This window comes from Neopsephotus bourkii, unplaced genomic scaffold (assembly GCF_033783945.1).
Source record: "Neopsephotus bourkii isolate Nb327-2 ecotype Australia unplaced genomic scaffold, CSIRO-AGI_Nbou_v1 NB_234, whole genome shotgun sequence".
Lineage (NCBI taxonomy): Eukaryota > Metazoa > Chordata > Aves > Psittaciformes > Psittacidae > Neopsephotus > Neopsephotus bourkii.
Window position 1 is genome coordinate 3,594,801 of NW_026900744.1, and position 19,283 is coordinate 3,614,083.

A 19,283-nucleotide genomic window follows, 5' to 3' on the forward strand; every position below is an offset into this window, starting at 1 on the left:
TGATGTATAGGGAAGAAAGAGACTCCAGAGGTGCAAAACTGGGCAAGAGGCAATTGGTGCAAGCTGCAAGAAGGGAAATTCTGGTATGATAAGAATGAGAAAAAAGTAATGATGAGGGTAGGCAAAGAATTAAAAAGGGCTGAAGAGGCCTGGAAATCCCCATTCTTGGAGCTGATAGAAACCTTAAGCAACAGGACAGTGAGCAACCTTTGAAAGGGGCTTTGAACCAGAAGCTCCAGATTTCTCTTCCAAGCTAAATTGCACTATAGCAATCTAAGGAATATGCGCTTCTGTTCTCTCCTACTCGCTGTTCTAGCCACACTTGCAGAGACAAGTCACTGAAACCAAGTTTATTTGAACTGTCCCAATTTAAAGAGAGAAACAATGTTTAGATCAGTCAGGACAGATCCATAGTGTTCATGCTGTTCTCTGCCTTCATCCTCAATACATTGCGTGAGTGTGGGCATGTTTGGGAATGCTGCTAATATAACAGATTTCACCCAGCAACACATTTTCCATCTCCCTGGGATGTTGAGAGGTTTAGAAGACTGTTTTGAGAACTGTTTTGAGGTCCTTCTGAGCCAATGGGCAAAAGAACTTGGTGTGACCATATTTTCATAATAAAACCTTGGGGCATTTTTAATGTCAGTATTCCTGACAATTTGCAAAACAGTCCACATGCCCTTTTTATGGTGTTCTGAAAATGTCAGGTTTTGATTAAACCTCAGGATGTATACATTTCTCAGAGCAAGGACATGGGGTTTTAATTTGCCAAGTAACACCACACTCTGATGAGGTTCATTCGTTAATACAGCTGATTGGAAAAGCCCATCTTTGTCCCTGTGATAAATGCCATTATTTTGACATTTGGACTTCAGCCTCCATGAGGGTCAAAGAGGGGGGAGAAATACCTAAGCTATTATAGGATCTAAATATTAAAAAATAAGGGTGATTTTTTTTGTTCATGTATCAGAACAAATCCTACAGTGCACAACCAGATTTCCTAGAAAGTACCAAGGGAGCTCTTTACAAAGCAGCCGTTTATCTTCATCTGGAAAAACCCACAAAATTCAGAACAGCAAACTAAATTCTTGCTTTGAACATCCTCAGAATCTCCTTCACACAGAGAAGATATTGAAGAAGCTGCATCAAAAGAAGATGGTTGCGGGCAGTGAATGTCCTCTTTTGCTCCCCCACGTGAATGACTGTGTTCAGTTCTGTGGCCCCCAACATAAGAAGGACATGGACCTATTTGAGCAAGTCCAGAGAAGACCATGAGGATGATCAGAGGGCTGAAGCACCTCTGCCATGAAGAAAGGCTGAGAAAGCTGGGCTTGTTCAGCCTGGAGAAGAGAAGGCTTTGGGGAGACCTTATAACAGTCTTACAGCATCAAGAAATCTGGAGAGGGACTTTCTACAAGGGGATGTAGTGACAGGACAAGGGGAAATAGCCTTAAACTGAAAAATGGCAGAGTTAGATTAGATAAAAGGAAGAAGTTCTTTACTGTGAAGGTGGCGAGGCACTGGCACAGGTTTCCCAGCAAAGCTGTGGCTGCTCTATCCTGAGACCAGACTGGAACCTTAGTGAACCAGCTAGGTAAATGGTGGGCTTGGGTGTACTTTCACACAGCTGCCTTTGCCCTTCACTAATGAGAATGCTGGGTGCACCTTCCTTAAAGACCTAACGTTTTGCTAGGCTCAGAGTTGCATCTTGAACAAGCATTGTGTTGTTACAGAAATCAAACACTGATTATGTTGAAATCAATTAGTGGGAAAACACTGAATGAGCCAGATTTTCTAAAGGAAGCTGCTGCACAACAAGGAAAAGTGAGTTTTATCTCACAAGAACACAGCCAGAGTGAAAGGAGTGCAGCAGCATATCAAGTGCTGTTTGAAACACTTTGCTTTTCACATGTTCATTTCTGACGATTTTTTCACAGCTTAAAATTTCTTGTAAACTGCATCAGAATACTGACATGAGAAGCCTGGGAGTTTATTACCTCAATGTAGCGATAGCATTCCTGCACAGGAAGTCAAAATCAGGAGGTCTTAAGTTTTAAGCCAGAAAATCTCTTTGGAAGGTAAGATTGTAGTAATTCTAGAGGAGTTGTTCATAGCTTCATAGCATGAAAACATCCTGCCATTACGTAGAAAGCAAGGCTCTACATCAGCAGTTTATTCCAAGTTATTCTCTCTTGACCTGCCTCTGAGCCAAGCCCCAAACTTTGCATTCAAGGCTTGAATCATGCGTTACAAGATAAAACAAAGTCCCCAACATCCTCCTTCCCTCCTCCAGCTAAAGAAAAATGAAATTACTTCAGGCCAAGAAGTCATGAGCAAGCCAAACACAGCAGGGCCATAATGTACAGCCTGACACTGTTGGCTCTAAACAAACAAACAATTGCACACTCATCTTCAAAAACATCTGAAGAGCTGCACTGAACGGAAAGAAGAGTCCAAGGGCCAATATTCATTCCCAGGGCAACTACGTTGGCTTTGGTGGAGTTACTCAATAGGTTTACAAAGCCATTGTGCTTCTCTCACTTCCAGCAATATCCAAGCACATCTGAATCACATTCTTTTGCTAACCATTTCCTCTCCCCCTGTACAAAAGCTGCCTTAACGAAAGAGGCAACAAAAAGATCAGGCTGTGTTATCTTTTCTTCCTGCTCCAATATTTCAAGTACTTTGGGGCCTTGCTCCTTCCCTTGAACAGCAGCCATTTCTTGGTTTATTCGGCATAAATTATACAATTATGTTTCATATCATCACAAGGCATCTGCAAATGAATAGCAGACACCCCTTTGCACTCAGCCTGTTTAAACAGGATGCCGACAGAGGAAAGAATGTGTAATACAATGACTGCACACTATTTCCAATGGTAAGAGCCCTTTTACACCTGCATAAATAGAGCTGGGCCTGCCTGGTTGTAGAGGCATTGTCTCTTCCAGTTACATGCTGAGCTGTTCTACCAACCATTGTTTTCTTTATGGTTTGGTGTGCTGGCTTGCCTTCCTCATTGACTTAAACCTCTACCTGCATGATTATCTTTGTGAAAAGACAGACAACAATAGAAAGACCTTTTTGCTGCAAAGACCTTTTTGGAGTAATTTTGAACAGAAAAGAGAAGGTTCACTGAATAAATATGCTGCTGAACCTGACCCTTTGGTTGCCATGGATGTAACTTGTTTCAGTTCCTCCATTGGTTGTTTGAAATTTGCTATAAATTATAGTTCCAATAGACTGATTAAATTTTACTGATCCCTATGGATCTGAGCTCTGGCTGAACACCCCTATTCATAGTTCCAGTCCATAACCTTGAAGAACCTTAGTCTGTTTTGAGTATCAGAGGCGCTTCCCCAAATCTAGCCATGGTGATAAAAGGTTTTGCGCACAAATGTCATGAATTCACTGAGGGTGGGAAAATACAGAAGAAACATGAATTCTCCAGACACTGCAGTAAGGATGGGTGAAGGGTCCCATCTCAGCTTTCAGCTGCCATTGCATGATCAGAAGATTTTGATATTTAAACAGACCTTTGAACCAGATGCAGTGTTAGATTAAAAATTATAAACCTGACTGTTTGGTGTTATGCAAGGAACAGTTTAATTAGAAAGTATTTGGCAACCTGTTAGGTTGTAAAATGTTTGACAATATGCCAATCAAGACCCTTGAAGCAATAGCAGCAACTTAACAGTTGCGTTGTACATTCTGTGCTACATGTGAGGTACATCTTCAATGGAACCATTCTGAAGTGCATTTAATGGCTGTGGAAGGTGTGGTTGAGCAATGCAGTTATTTTGCAGAATAGCTACTGCATTAGCAAAGCCAGTTAGGGATTCCTGCAGGCACTATCCAGGCAGGACCTCTAGTTTTAGTCTTCAGGCTCCCCACTATTACTCTTTAAGCTGAGTGCTTGCCCATGTTCACTCTGGGGAGCTCTGGATCATTTTTGCTAACGCCAGCATTTATCAGTCCTTGGTACATGACTCAAAGCATCTCTCTTAAATCAGGCTTTTAATGGCCAACTGTCGCATCTAGTTGAAGAGGTGGTCAGATAAAAGACATTAAGATAAAATGCTGCTCCTGTAGTGCATTAGCTTTTCTGGGTTGTCTGTGAAGGACAAGATATCACAGACATAGACAGATAAATGTGAGTGAGCCTTCCACATGCAGACATTTCTGCTCATCATGTTTCCTGCATATGTTTTAAAAGAAGAATGTTTAATGGATATCACCACAGTTCTTTGCCTTTTCAGAGGGGTAAGCTGACTTCATTGTATTGAAGAGGTTGATACAAAAATAAACACATGACCACTCAGTAATTTCACTGATTAGAAATGTGAAAGGCGCAGGTCCTTTGGGGTTATATCAGGTAACCCAGCTTCCAGCTAGAGAAGCTTTTCCTTGGGGGATATCTTTTCTGGCCCTTCTGATTTTGTTCTAGAGAGGAAGAGAATGGAAAAAATGGAAAATATATGAAGAGAGCTGCTCAAAGAACATCAGTGCAAAGTTTCATGTTTGAAACAGCCAACTTTGAAGCCAGCTTGGCTTAGCAAAAGCATTCTGATTGTAACAACTACATTTTTGGCATGAGAGGAACAGCAACTAATCATTTTGATTTCTTTCCCTTTGTTCTTTAAGTGTTTAAATGTTATGTGTCAGTGATAATGTTCTGATTTGTTGTTTGAACATTGTCGTGGTTTAACCCCAGCTGGCAACCAAGTACCATGCAGCTGCAGTACTGAAATAAAGTAAAATATAATAATAATTATAGTAGTAGTAAGGATAATAATAATAACAATAATATTAATGATAAATATTATAATAATAAAAGAATAAACCCAAGAAAGACAAATTATTCACAGCACAATTGGTCACAGCCCAATGCCCAGCCTGTCCCTGAGAAGCGATCAGCCCCTTCTGGCCAGCTGCCTCCAGTTTCTACACTGAGCATAATGCTCTATGGCATGGAATACCCATTTGGCTAGTTTAGGTCAGGTGTCCTGTTGCTGTTCCCCCCCGGCTTTCTGTGCCCCTCCTCACTGGCAGAGCATGAGAGACTGAAAAGCCCTTGACTTGGGTAAGCACTACTTAGCAACAAATAAAACATCAGTGTGTTATCAGCATTACTCTCATACTAATCCAAAACACAGCACAGTACCAGCTAGTAGGAAGAAAATTAACTCTATCCCAGCTGAAGCCAGGGCAAACATATAGTTCACATCAGTTACTACAGTACATTAATATGTGCATCCATTCATACTTGACATTATGTTTCAGCATTGAATGGAATGCATTATCTTGATGCTGATTCTGAATAAAGACATTTTAAAATAATGGAATTCTTTGTGGTTGTAGATTTGGGGGTTTGGCCTGCTTTCATTAAGAGCACATATGAGCACACTTCCTAAATCTTAAAAATGTAAACACTTGGATCAATTTTGGTTTCTTTTCTATTTGATATCATGCATTGGGGTAATTATTTATTTTTAATATTATTCCCCGACACTTCTTTTTTCCCTCAGTAAGCTGATAAACTTGGGATACTGGATTTCTACTCCTGCTCTCGGTTACCCATTGTGCTGCCAGCTTGTGTTGTCTACCAGGAAAATCATAAAGCCTGCTATAGAGCTAAACACCTTGAAAGATGTCACCAGCTGTATCTTCCTCCACCCTGCTTTTAAAGACCTATAGTGGCAGAGAATTCAAATCCTTCCCAAGCAATCAATCCCTGTGGCTTTTTACTTCCTCTTGAGGTTTTCTTCCTGTCTAACCAAAACCACCACTACTGCAATTTAAGTGCATTACTTCTTGCCTTATCCCCAGTGGATATGGAGAAGAGTTCATTACCTCCCTCTTTGTGGCAGTCTTAGAAATATTTGAAGCCTGTTATCATGACTGTTTCACAGTTGTCTTTTTTCTAGACTAAACAACCCAAGTTCTGTCAATCTTTTTCGCACAAGTTCAATTTTCTGGCCTTCTCATCATCTTTGTCATCTCTTTTACGGAGCCACCATTATACTGTCTTCTTCCTGCCACTTACCTTTGTAGCTGGAAGGACTTTTTATCTCAAGGTGCACATGTACCACCAGGCACAATTCAAACTTCCAGCAGTGTGGCATTGCTGTTACACCACTAGTAAGTGACAACAGCATGTCATGGACCAGATCACCTGAGGTTTACTGATATAACAACAACTCAGCCACAGACATCAGGACTCAATGTTGAAATATGGAGAGATTAAGTAACAACAGTCAGCTCAAGCTGATCAATGGCATGAAAAGTTTTTATTTCCTTTTCTTTGCTCTGTTTGTGTTGCTTTTTTTTCTTTTATTCTTTAATTTTCAAAGTAGAATTTTAATAAAAAAACATATTAGAATGAGACCTATAAGCAAAATTCCTCAGGAACCTGGTTGCCTTTGAAAAATACGTGGTGGCATAGTTTTCCTGTCAGGTCAAAATAGGGATTTTTTATTTTATTAAAATCAACTGTTTGAAAATCTGAAATTGTTGGGAAAAAAAGGATGCTTGGCAAGTGTGCCTAACTATATGAAAACCACCAAGCAGGTCTTTAACTTGTGGTATGAATGCTATTTCCATCTGTGCATTAGCGAACTTTTCAGCAAAGTACTCTGATATAATAACATAAGCAACAAACTTTACCACATCTATTATATTCCTAAATATACTTCCCAGAATCACCATGAAGTGACAGATATAACACACTGGAGGTGGCTAACTTTATGGTGTTCCTCTCTATACAAGGTGTCTATTATATAAATCTGGGCTGCTTTTTCAGGACATGTACATCTCTGAGTAAATACAACTTTAAAGGGAAGATAATTATTTCAGCACAAGTCTTGGTACAGAGATTTGAAGAAAGGAGGCAAATTTTTGTTCCTCCATTTATTTCTTGGAAAACTGTTTTGTCTATAAACTGTTCCAGGCTTGTAAATTCCTCTCTGAAAGCTAGTCACAGGCATATCTCAGATAGGTTCAGAGTGCACTTTTGTTTCAGATAAGCTATATATGCTTCAGAGACTTATCTGGCTCTCCCTCAAAGGTCTTCAGTTTGCAAAGTTAAGCTAGTAGTATCTCGACTAAAAGCTTTTACACCACATTGGTTTTGACTCTTCCTTGCACTGAAATTAAAAGAACAGCATCCGAGATGATTCCTCCAGCACTCGCTTTGGCTGGCCCTGATTAGGTATAGGGAATGAAATAGAAAACAAAATTGAGCCACTGGGTATTAAAAGGCCACGCACAAAGTTATGGGCAAAATATTCCAGTGGAACTGATTTAGTCAAACCCAAATGACCAGGGTCTATCCAGGAGAAACTTAAGTCTTGCTCTTGTGCAGGAGATCATGCAGAGCAATCCCTGCATTTCCTTGCTCCTCTGCAGGGCATGATGACAGCAAAGTAGATTCTGCCTTTTGTTTATTTATTAATAAAGCTGAAACATTGACTAGCTCACCTATTCAAGTGATAACTGTAGCTCAAAAGAGGCCAGAGCACTGATGTGCCCAGGGCAGGCTACAGTGAGCTTATTGGCAGTTCCTACACTTGGTTGCTGTGTCCATCCAGGTGCTGGGCACTCAAGTGCAACTCAGGCAGTCACATGGGAAGCAGTCCTTTGGCCAAGGATTTTGATGTGCTAGATATGACTCTCTTAAACAGAAGTCTTCCATATTCATACTAAAGACAAATTCTGTGGAAAAAAAAATCATCTTGGGCCTTGGGAAAAGACCAAACACCCAACTCACCTCTTTCAATTTGTTTTCTGAAGAATCCTGCCCTGCCTCACGGATGTTGTGTTCCCTTTCATTGCATCGTTGCAATACTGCCCAGGAATATTCCTTTTCAGCTAGCAGCCTTGTGCACTTCACCTGCTGCATCAAAACCTCCTGTTCTGAGGTGATCTGAGCTGCAGGTTGACTGAAAAACCAGTTTCTCTCATCTCTGAATGTAACTGGAAACTGTAATGATAAAATATAAATGCAGCTTGGATCCTCAAGTTGGCATCTGAATTTTTTCTCCTTCCAGGGATCTACTCTCTAAGACCACCTCTGAGCCTTCCCGTTGCAGCCAGATGGTTAGAGAAAGAACTTTGGGAATGTCTCTGACATTCATATTATCATCATCACTGTTTAAAAGGCACAAGGGCTTGGGATCTTTTGCAGATCCCACCCTCCTTGTGAGCACAAAATGCACTAAAAAATCATGGTCCCAAAATGCTTTTTATCTAGTTGGCAAAAGAAAACCCATCCCCTAAACCAGAGAGGAGGAGGATTGTAATTGTAAGACAGAAATGGGGGAGGGTTGCAATAAAACTCTAGTGCTGGGAAATGCTGGACCTGTTAATATAGCACTGACTGGATTGCACACATGTTTTTAACCTTTAGTTTGGACACCTCCAGGTCCCACAAATGTGTATGTTTTACTGGTGGCCAGGACACAGACCTTTTTATTAAAGAGGATCAATTCATACCAATGCCAGGTAAAGAGAGAAATCTTTCCCTGGCATCTCCAATCAGTTCTGCCCTTCTCCTTTGGAACATACTTCCTCTCCAGCTAGTGGGACATCTTGCGTGTGTTGTGGCGCACTTCAACTTAAGTCAAGGGGAGGGGGTTAGTCATTTTCTGCCCATTCATCCCAGTGTCAGAGGAGACCTCCTCTTCTTCACAGTTCCTGAAGGGTTTCTGGGAATCAGCAGGACCCTGTGCTTTTCCTCCTGGCGTCAGCAACTTTCCCCTTTTATCACATTTGCTGCTGACTCCTTCCAGTCTGCTGCTCCTTGCAGCTGTCTGCCAAAACCAATATTCTCACAGCTGCCAGAGGCAGCTTAGACTGGCACATCATAAAAGGCAGCGAGGGCCACATTTCCAGATTAAAATAAACCCAGCCACTTCAGCGCCTTCTGACAATGTGTTTGACATGCCTGTGCTGTGGCCTCACTCCTTGGCTGTGACAAGACACAGACATGACCATGGTAGCTCACATAGGCATCTCTCTACTTCTCCATATGCTCACCAGGAGTTGCCTGTAGGGTTACACAAGTGCCACAGATCTAATCCTGCTCCTCCCTCATATTTACCTTCTTTCTCTGGGATTACAGAGGTCTGTGGTTGAATACCAGACTGACTGTTGCCTTTGGTAGGACTTACCTCCTAGCCTTGCCATGATTAGGTGCATCTACTGTTAGCTTATTTATTGACACCTCCTGATGCTGGTAGGAATAGGAAGAGGCCTTGGCCATTGCAGTACAATACATCTTGTTCTGGAAGGAGGTTACCTTCTGTGTCCATCTGCAAGTAGCAGCAAAAGGGAAGAGCATTTCTACACATTCCAGGCAGCACTACATTCTTCTTTTCCAAGAAAAAAATGATGAAACTGGCACAGCAAGCTGCAATTCCAGAAGACAGGAATTCCTAACCCAGGTGGTCCTTTCCCATTTGCCGTTCCAAAGAAAACTTCGGCTTTCTGAACAATGTCTAACAGGAAAGAAATTCAGTGCAAAACAAAAAGAGCAAGCCCTGGGCAGAGCAGGATAAACAGTGCCTGAACTTTCTGCTGTGGGTAGAAATTATATTCACAGGCTTTGAAGCCATAAGGCCTCTTTGCTTTTTCACTTCAGTCAGTCGGTAAAGTCATTTGGAATTCCCTTGGGAAGGGTCCCAGGGCATGTGTTTATGGGTCACTGAGGCTCAAAACTCTTAGTCTCAGTCAGAGGGCAGCAATCAGTGTTTACTGAAAACCCATCTTGCAAGGACACGTGCTCCCACATGTCCCTCCTTAGCGTGCTAATAAAATGGGAGCATGTGGCATGGCATACAAACCCTTTTAAAGAATCAACAGTGATCTACAGGTCTGTCTTTATCTCTTTCTACTTCTGACACCACGAAGTGTTTTGGGGCAAAACCCAGACAGACTGCCTTACTGCGTATTTTCCCAGATTCCTACCTTACTGCTGTTCTCCCCTTGGGCATACTACAGATGTGTAGACAAAATCTCCTCCTGCCATCTCCCTGCACCCCATGTTAGGATGCTTTAAATGCAGAGGTTGGTTTGTAGGCTCAGTAAAACTTTACAGCCACCAAGAAGCATTGCCCAACCTCTAAACTGCTACCACCAGGAGGCTGGCACCAGTGCTGCTATGGAAATCATTGTGTGCTTCCCATGACAGTGCTCACTAGCCAGACTTTCATTATTTGAACTGAAGCTGTTCTTTCTGCATACTCCTAGTGAATGTGTTTTTTTGAAACAAAGGCTGGAAAATTGGCTGGGAAATGTCTTCAGGTGTAGCCTTTAGCTGTCGTATGAAAATCCACCCAAATCTGATCCACTGAAATCAAAGACTACACCATGTCTGGAACTAGAAGGGATTTTTTTAACATAGTAATGTTGATGTATTATAATCAAGGACTTTTCTCAGCTGTAGTTAGTGGATCTTATCAAGAACATTTCTAGGTCCCTCTCATTCCATTTCTCCCTGACCCTCTTGATTTGTGGGAAAATCTTTGGGGATAAAGAGCTGTTCTCTGCCTCTTCTGGGGGTGGGAAACTCATCTTGTGCTGGGTAGCTTATCCATTCACACCATCTTTCTAAACTGATGGTGGGAATGACTCAAGTATTTGAGTGGAATTAAAATGGTGTAAATACATTAGCTGTATCTATCTCCCTTAGAGCCATCTAAATTCCTCAGTTTTAACAGTTATAAGAGCAATGAGATGAGTATCTCTGTAGTAGTGCCTGTGTCTCTACACTGAAGATGGAAGAAGCTCAAATACTGCTTAGATTGGTTGTCTAAATTTTGCATGGGTAAAGTCAGTGCCAGTGTGAAAGAAAAGGCCCTCAGAAATCTTGGCTATGGAAGCTGAGAATTACAGCTTTCAATCTATCAGCTTCCACTTGCATGCTTCATTAGCAAACAACTTGCTGCTATATTTTTTTTAACTTCTTGAAGCTGTTTCTTAATTTTTGAGTGAAAAATTTTCCCATGAGAAGGCAAGGAGTCATCTCTTTCAGAAGTCTTCCCTGGGAAATGGTTGGGTTTAGATGATCTTTTTGCCAGGAAAATGAGGATAAAATACTTCCCATCAGCTCTGCACTCTGGGCTGCCCAGGGTGTATCTCATGGAAGCTGCAGTTCTGAGTCTGTTGTGACCTTGCCTTCTCCTCAGCTGGACATTATCTCCAAGAAGAAATTTGGAGGGCAAGCAGATAGTCAAATGGCATGTCTGGGTTCCTTATCTACTCAGTCCAGAGAGCAAAGTATCTCCAAACATGCAGTGATCTGTTGTATCTGAGCTGTGGTGTTTAGAATGAAATGACTTGCACTTTAGACACGCTCATCCTTCTCTTTTCCTCATTTCAGAAGACAACCTTTAGACAACTATAGTTATAAGAAATTAATCTGAGCCTGTGACTGAAGTGTCCCAGTGCCTCAGGATACTCCTTACATTTGGATGAGAACTAATTGAAATCTGATAACACCTTTTTTTCCACTGAGGGAGAAATTGGTACTCTCCTCTTCTGCTCTGTCATGGGATAAAACAAGTATGTGAATTTCCCATGAGTCGGATTTTTTTTCCCATCCACTGCTATTTTTTATGCTGTGGTGCTCTATGTGGAGCTGTACGAGAAGGAAAGCTTGCCAAAAATATCAGCTTTTCCTAACCAGCATGACAGTTACAATATATGCAATACAGATGGAAGACGGCACAGCGCAGACACTTTTATAGCATGAAGATTCTCAGCACTGTCAAAAGCAGAGTGTAAAAACAATAGGCCTGACTTCGCTCCCATCTGTCCTGGTGTAAATCAGATATAAATCCAGGAGAGCTGCACCTCTATAAACTAAAGAAGTGAGATGAACTAAGAACCGGACCCATATTACCTTCTAATGCCTACAATAATTCAAGTTAACACCATGCAACAGATAAATTTTATGAAAGGCAATAGGAGAAATGGGGTTAAGTTTTATGTGGAAATTGAGAGTTTCTGTAAATTCCTGTCCTCCCCTTTTTATGTGCTTACAGCTTCTGAAACTTAGCAAATCTAAGTTACAAACCCAGGTATTCTTTCAGGAAGAAGCTGTATCGGCACACACCAAAACATGTAATCTAATCACTGCTGTCCATGTTCCTCCCCAGCTCCTGTTTCTCCTTCCCCTCTGAAACTGCAGAAGAATCTTCCTGATCTTCATCCAGCCTGTTACAGTTCTCAACCTACCAGAAGATGTCAAATTGATAGAGGAGCAACATGAAAAGAGATGACTGAGAAGGGGAATAGATGTCTGTAAAATCACGACCAGCCTGCGGAAGGTAAAACCAGAATGGTTATTCACTCTCTTCCAACATAAGAACAGAACAGAATGAACTGGAAAGATGAAGACAAAGTTTAAAAAAGTGAAAAAAGGTGGCTCTTGATAAAATCTCAGAATGGTTTGGGTTGGAAAGGACCTTAAGATCATCTACATAAAGCATGTAGTTAAGCTGTGGAAATGCTGCCACAGGAGCTTATGTAAGGTAAAGGTTTACAAGAGCTCAAGAAGTGGGATTTTGGGGGGAAAAAGCTCAAATCTATCAAGAAATGTTAAGTACCCCAGTATAGGAAGTCCCCTGAACTGTATCATGCCAAAACCTGAGGGGTACTCTGTGGGAATTTCCCTACATATGCTCCCTACACCATTCAGTGTAGGCTGACTTTGAAGAGAGGGATGAACCATTGGCCTGCCTGTACATAGCTGTTCTTACAGCAGTGTATGGGATGTAACTTGATGGGGCAATGTCTGCATCTCTTTATCTGGGAACGGGAATGGCTGCAGAATCCACATGCTCTTCCAAAACTGACTCTTTACTTCAGTTCATCCCCAGATGTCTGGCATTGGATGTTGCCTACCCAGCAACCCAGTTGTAGGAGACCTGGCTAAGTCTCAGGTTCACATCCTTCCTTCCTTGTTGATCCTGTCAGTCCCACATCCTGCTCTCAGCTGCAAAGTGACTCAAAATACCTCTGACAATCCTTCAAGGCTGTGGTCCAGAACCCCAGCATTTAATAGTCATGCTATCCAAGCCATTTAAATCATGGGTAAAGAAAGAACAAAGTGAAATCTCTCCGAGCCCAGCTGCACACATAATAGAGGGTTTTTTACAGCCTAACCCCAACAGGGCATTGGAAACCCTAGTTGACTTAAGAAGCCAGAAGATATTCTCCACAGGAGAGAGCGCAATTCTGTTATACAACCCATCTGGATTAATGCAGAAGGAAACGAGGCAGATGAGAAGAAATATGTGGGAAATAGCTAGAGGATGAAGGCATAAAAACTAGCCCAAACAGGACAGCAACAAATTTCCCAGTAATACAGCATCATCAAAATGAAATCCTTCTTGAAAGAAAGTAGAGCATAGGATCGGAGAATTAAGGGTCTATGCATGCTGGGGAAAGGGCCAGATGACTGACTTCTCAATGCCTGAAATCAGACATCTGTTAAGGATCGTACGTGACAAATGCTTTGCAGAGAGTTAGTGAGGTCACTAGAAATGGTTCAACATAATAAATTTAATGAGGCAATAAAAATAATTAGCAATGGCCTAGCTTCTAAGGGTTTGGATCTGAATTTCGTCACAGTTCAGGGCTGTTTGGATTGAAGGCTTTTGCTTGGCCCATTACAGAGGGAGAAGTGAAGAAGGAAACTGGAATTCATATCTATTCTCTGCCTTTTACATGATTGGATATGTTTTCAGGACAATGTTTAGCCTGGTCTCATTTCTCTATTCTTATGAAGCACTGAAGTCATATTGCACGTGAAACAGCTATGTTGATTGAATCTGTTTGAAGTAACAAGCATTTAGGATATGTGACACTGAAGACCACAAAATACTGAAGAGTTAGCTGAGAAGAAAGATGTGAAGCTAAGCATCATTCAGTCTCAAATCCTCTAAAACTGGGACTTGGCAATGTAAATTATATACAGTAAAATCCACTGTATAATTCACCTCCTCGCCAGAATTTACAAATCCAATAGTGTCTAATCCCTATCTACCATCTTCACTGCCTGAAAGTTTTTCAGATTCTGGAATTAGATCACAACAGAACTCAGAAGTATTTTGCCTATGGAGATATACTTACCTCCCATCTAGAACTCTGCTGTGATCTGGCAGCCACAGCTACCTGAAGCCTTCAAGACTCCTGGGCTGTTAATACTAGTCTTAAGCACAGCAAACTCATTTTAATATGATGATGTGTATTGGTTAAAGACCTTTCCTGCAGTGGTAGCTATTTCCTGGAGGTAACCCTAGACCTGTATTCATCCTCTGGGACAAATGTTCCAGCCACAAGACCATTACTACTGCTTTGTTTTTAAACAAGAACCATCCGTGTTTTGAAATCTTTATGGAAAAGAAGACTTAACAAACTCTATCCTGAATGGACATGTATCTTTATAGCATACTGGTCTTCTACTGTAAAAGAACATGCAAGGAAGGAGGTGGACACTTAGTACTGGGAGAAGGATCTCTGCAGGCACCCAGAGGGATCTGCCATCCTACACTGACCACGGATGCTTGAGTGTTTACTCTCAAGGCTTGAATTACACTATAGACAGAAGATGAAAGTTTCAATATAGCTGAAATGCTCAGTAGGTATAGAAATTAGGTACATTAGATACTGTCCCACATTAATATGTATATAATATTCTGTAGGCAATTACATATGCGATAAGCCAGTACAGGAGTTACTTCTTGGAAAACAAAGTGATCTCTTACACATGGTACAGCTCAAAGTGGAGTTAAAGGTATGAGACATGTGCTGTTCCCCCACCTGTACTCTGCCAAAAGTCTGTACAAGCATGCAGCCATTTCTGTTGTTACTGTCTAGGTATGGTTATCATACACAAGTAGACTGAGAAACAGATATGTTAGGAAAGAGCAAAAATAATCATGAGTATGATTACTCATGATGAGGATGTGCTGCCTGAATTATACACTCCACACTTCAGCGTGTTGAAAATACCCATGATATGCATGTAACCTTCACTTAATAGATGATTTCAAACCTACTATTGATCCATTCGGATCAAGGGCTTCTTATTTCAGTTATTAGCACAACCTGCTTCATACTGCATCTGAAAAGTGGGCTTCCTTACATGCCTGATCTAGGTTTGGAGGCCTGGGTTCCCAAGCTAAGAGAGCTGGTTCCAGGTTTTAGTGGGTTTGCTGAGCTAAGTGGATAACAAGAAATCATTAACACCTCAGCACAATGACTTTTGGACCCTGCTGTTGTTAACAAAAACCATTGCAAGTCCAAAATCAACTCACACCAATGCTGCAAGTCCAAAATCATCTGAAGCTGGTGGGAGCCCTTTCACATCACTGTCTTTAATGTGGCATGTTTCAAAATGTGAAATATGCAGTGGGGACATCTTCACACTTCTACACAAATGAGACTTGTCTCGGGCAGTAGCACACTCTTCACACAGCTGCCTTGCTCCCTTTTACGTACTTAACTCCTATTGCTGTCTCTTATAGGATGTTTAATCCCAGAGCACCAACCCTACCAATGCCTGCTCTCACAGTCAGAAATACCTACCCTGGCAGGGACAGTGGAAAGTGTGGGACAATGCCTTGCCTCTGACATGGTTTTCTAGATCCTTGTCTCTAAATTAGAGAGACATAAATTTGATGAATGGACCACTCGGTGGATAAAAAACTGGCTGGATGGCCGCACACAAAGAGCTGTGGTCAATGGCTCAATGTCCAGCTGAAAACCAGTAATGAGTGGTGTCCCTCAGGGATCAGTGTTGGGACCGGTCTTGTTCAACATCTTCGTCGCTGTCATGGACAGTGGGATTGAGTGTGCCCTCAGCAAGTTTGCCAATGACACCAAGCTGTGTGGCTCGGTTGATACACTGGAGGGAAGGAATGCCATCCAGAGGGGCCTTGACACGCTTGTGAGGTGGGCTGATGCCAACCTCATGAAGTTTAACCATGCCAAGTGCAAGGTCCTACACCTGGGTCGGAGCAATCCCAGACACAGCTACAGGGTGGGCAGAGACGAGATTCAGAGCAGCCCTGCGGAGAAGGACTTGGGGGTGCTGGTTGATGAGAAAATGAACATGAGCCGGCTTCAGTGTGCGCTTGCAGCTCAGAAAGCCAACCGTATCCTGGGCTGCATCAAAAGGAACATGGCCAGCAGGTCGAAGGAGGTGATCCTGCCCTTCTACTCTGCTCTCATGAGACCTCACTTGGAGTATTGTGTTGCAGTTCTGGTGTCCTCAACATAAAAAGGACATAGAACTGTTGGAACAAATCCAGAGGAGGGCCACGAGGATGATCATGGGACTGGAGCACCTCCCATATGAAGAGGGGCATATAGGGATGTTGGGGAGGGACTCTTCATTAGGGACTGCAGTGATAGGACAAGGGGTAATGGGTTCAAACTGAAATAGGGGAAGTTTAGATTGGATATAAGGAGGAAATTCTTTCCCGTTAGGGTGGTGAGGCACTGGAATAGGTTGCCCAGGGAGGTTGTGAATGCTCCATCCCTGGCGGTGTTCAAGGCCAGGTTGGACGAGGCCTTGGGTGATATGGTTTAGAGCGAGGTGATTCTATGATTCTATTATTCTAAGAACCACATTAAATTCAGACATGGGATTATGTGATTAGATCTGTGAGGACCAGCAGCAGCAAAGGAAGAGCTTCCTTGTGTCTGTAGGCTGACAGGAATGGACCAGTTCCCCAGCCTGATTGAGAGCCCATGTATGAGGATTGCGTCAGATCAAAAGGGTACAACTGGAGCTTTAAGCAACTTGGTCTAATGGAAGGTGTCCCTGCTCATGGCAGGGGAGTTGTAACTGGATAGTTTTAAGGTCCCTTCCAATCCAAACCATTCTATGCTGCTATGAACTTGAGCAACTCAAGCCAATGCTCTGCAGATGTAAAACTAAGTACCAACTATTTTGAGCAGGAGAGCTGTTATATCACTGAATAGAGCACTTTGCTCATGAGTGGAACACATGTTTATTTTGTCACATCATTTGTAAATCTCCAGTAATGGTGTAAGATTTTTATCTCCAACCTTTTTTTTTTTTAACGTTGGGGTTTCAACAAGGTAAATGCAAAAGCCATCTCGCTTGGCTGAGTTACAGAGCATAACTTCAAGGGCATTCTTTCATTTCCAACCTTCTGTTGCTTTTGACATAAATCTTGGGAGCTGGGCTACTTAGAAAGCAGCAGGACACCCCAGTCAACATTTCCTATTCTTTCTTCTCAAAATATTCTTGTTTTCATTATAAGGTACTCTCAGAAAGGGGAAAGTTTTATTAATTTTTTTTTCCCTGCAATGCTACAAATATGAAGAGATCAGAGCAAAACCCGTGGCAGACAAAATCCGTGGGCGCTCAAAGTGATCCATTGAGTTGCGCTACATTTTGCATACGTGTGTATTTAACCTCCTTGTTGCTACGGCATTTTTTGTTGCTCTTTCTTCCCCCCTCTTCCAAGTGCTGATGGAGTTTTAAGAATCCAAGGCTAAGATATTTTAAACTTCAGTATTAACTGTATGTTTCCTCTGGGATATCCTAGGTAAACTAAATGCTGATTTTTCTTGGCATGCTCTGCTAAGATTTTATTGGTATCAACATTTTCTGTGTCTCAGGTCACATGGCAGCAAAGTTCCTCCTGAAAGTTCAACAAAACCCATACTAAGAAAAAGACATTCTCCCCTGATTTTAAGCCGTTATAAATTAGGCTCTAAGCATGTGGGAAATTAGGGGAATTATTGCAATGTGTTTATCTGTATCTAAGAACCAAACATGGGAAGGTATGGCCCAGGGCTCTGGAGATCATCGTGTTAGACAGAAACAAAATACAGAAGAAATGTGTCCCTTTTAAAGAAATATTTGTATGCACACACAGATATGCCTGTGTGTGAATATATATATCAACCAAAACATGACTGAAAAGTATTAAAGTGAAAACCATACAGAAAGGGTATGACAGATCTGATGTGCCACTCTTTTATCATCTTCCCAGGCTGCTTTAAATGCAGTGTGAACGCCAGGCTACAAAAGGCAGTTTTGAACATAGTGCCTATTTTGAGTACATGCATGTAAACACAAACTTTAGGAAGTGTGTACGTTAGTTCTTGTTCTGAGAAGATCTACCCATCCTTCAGTAAGATGCCACATTCTCACCATTGTCCTCACTGAGCTTTCCAGGCCCTTTGTGATTTTTGCAGCCAACACTTGGGTTGCTGTGTTTGGTGGGTTTTATGGTACCATATGCTCTCATGCCATACATCAAATTAAAGGCATAACTAACAAGCACCCGTGTGCATGTGGCATCTAATGTTCAGAAAGAGAAAGAAGGAAACACAACCACTTCTTTTGCTGGGAACTGCCTGTGGGAGGCAAAACTGGAGGCTGAATTCAGACATAAATCTCTTCCCAGTTAGGTGGGAATTCTCATTCCTTTTAGACTGAATCTTTCAGTAAGAACGTTTCACAGGATGATATTGTTTAAGAGTAATTAGCAGGTTTAAAAAAACAAAACCAAACCCACCATCCCTGCCAACCTAATCAAAGCATCTTAGTATGAAAATACAGGTAATTAATGGGAATTTATTTGACTATGTAAACAATCCCACTTGGAATAGATTCTGAGTTTTGAGGCTGGACTGTAAATACTTTACACACAACTTTCTGTATAATCAATTTGCAGCTGGGGCCTGAGTGAATAACTGATCTGTTTCAGCTTACCTTTCCATCTGCTCCGCTCTGCCAGTGCTGTCTGCCCTGACATCCTGCTCTGCTGTTTCTCTGAAAACATGGCCATTCACTGTACCATGTTAGGTCCTTTCAGAAGGAGCAGTCTTTCAAGGATGCCTTCAGTTCACCTGGTAAAGACTCTGCTTAGAGATGATGTATTCTGTCATTGAAAAGAGGAACTTCTGGAGACCAGACAAGTCTGCCCATTGGAAATTAATTTATAGCTGCTGGTACAGGAGGCACAATGGTGGTAATTTTTTATGGGGGAAGGGAAACTTACTATATGTTAATGTGGTTTGTTTAAACAAGTTAGTAAGTCATACATGCTCCTTGCTCCTGTGGTCAATGTTTTCGATGGTCGAAGACTTCTTATTGATTGCTCGTTGGGAAAGGGACTTCTTGTCAGTTTTCTAATGTAGTGGAAAAATACCTAACAAGTTTTTGTTAGAACTGCAGGGACATTACAATAGAAAATAAGCTTCACATGGGAATTTTCTGTAAAGAGTTTTGA